We start from the raw sequence: 1,682 nt of genomic DNA on the forward strand, positions 1-1,682 counted from the left end.
GGAGTCTCACTCTATCGCCCAGGCTGGAGTGCAGTGGCGCGACCTCGGCTCACTGCAACCTCTGCCTTCCGGGTTCAAGCGATTCTCCTGCCTCAGCCTCCTGAGTAGCTGGGACTATAGGCCTGTGCCACCATGCCCAGCTAAGTTTTTGTAGTTTTAGTAGAGATGGGGTTTCAGCATGATGGCCAGGATGGTCTTGATCTATTGACCTTGTGATCCAGCCGCCTCGGCCTCCCAAAGTGCTGGGATTACAGGCATGAGCCACCGTGCTGGGCCCCCAATTTTGTTTTTAATGGGGTAAGGATCAAATGGATGAATCTTGTGTTTGTTTCTCCCAGGAAACTTGACAAGTTTGGAGGACAGGGCATCTACCTTCTTCCTGTCTGCAAAGTCTCTGGCCTTCCTCCACATCTACTGATATTTTCTTTCTTTTTTTTTTTTGTCTTGAGATGGAGTTTCGCTCTCGTTGCCCAGGCTGGAGTGCAATGGCGTGATCTCGGCTCACCGCAACCTCCGCCTCCCAGGTTCAAGCAACTCTCTCACCTCAGCCTCCCAAGTAGCTGGGACTGCAGATGTGTGCCACCACACTGGGCTAATATTGTATTATTATTTTTTTTTTAGTAGAGAGGGGGTTTCTCCATGTCGGTCAGGCTGGTCTCGAACTCCCAACCTTAGGTGATCTGCCCATCTCCACCTCCCAAAGTGCTGGGATTACAGTCATGAGTCACCGTGCCTGGCTGACATTTTCTTTATTGTATCACACCTAACATTATTACCAAATTATTTCAGTACCAAATCTGGGTTTGTAATATCCGTATCTATATCTAGTATACGTACCTGTAACATTAGCATCTGTGATTATTCAGTTGGTCTGATTCCCCCACCAGGCTGTGGGCCATGACTGAGAGTGGGCTTGCCTTAGTATATGGGTGTCACTCAGATGTACCAAGCAGCAGCCAAGTCTCCAGGAGCCCCAGTGACTCAGAGGCCTGTAGTCTCTTCTGTGGCCACAGGGTTCCCACTTTCATGAGCAGAGATTATGCAAAGGTGACCTCTACTGACCAAAGGAAGAAATGGCTGTTACACACTCCCTGTTCCTTCTAGTTCAGCAAAAAGACTAACGTAGTCACTGCTGTCGGCCAGGCACTTGATATGTACTATTATGCCATCATCCTTGCATTTGTAATGTCTGCATCTACAAAGTAGGCATCATTACCCTGCTTTATAGATGAGGAAATGGAAGTTCAGGGAAGTGAAGTAACTCCCTGAGTTCTCACAGTGTTAAGAGGCATCACTAGGATTCAAGTCAGGTCTGTCTGATGCCAATGACTTTGCACTGTCCTCGAGGCACCTGCCACTCAAAAGTGTGGCCCAGGGATTACCAGAGCATTGGCATCTTTGGTAGTGTTAGCGATGTATACCTCAGGCCCCACTCCAGACCTAGTGAATCAGAATTTGTAGCTGAAGGAGAGCCGCCAGGGGATCTGTGATAATTGTGTGCACTGGTATGCATGTTAAAGTCTTAGAGACAGGCCAGGCACAGTGGCTCATGCCTGTAATCCCAGCACTTTGGGAGGCCAAGGTGGGCGGATCACGAGGTCAAGAGATCGAGACTATTCTGGTCAACATGGTGAAACCCTGTCTCTACTAAAAATATAAAAATTAGCTGGGCGTGGTGGTGT

The sequence above is a fragment of the Mandrillus leucophaeus genome, unplaced genomic scaffold, assembly GCF_000951045.1.
Source record: "Mandrillus leucophaeus isolate KB7577 unplaced genomic scaffold, Mleu.le_1.0 Scaffold44, whole genome shotgun sequence".
Lineage (NCBI taxonomy): Eukaryota > Metazoa > Chordata > Mammalia > Primates > Cercopithecidae > Mandrillus > Mandrillus leucophaeus.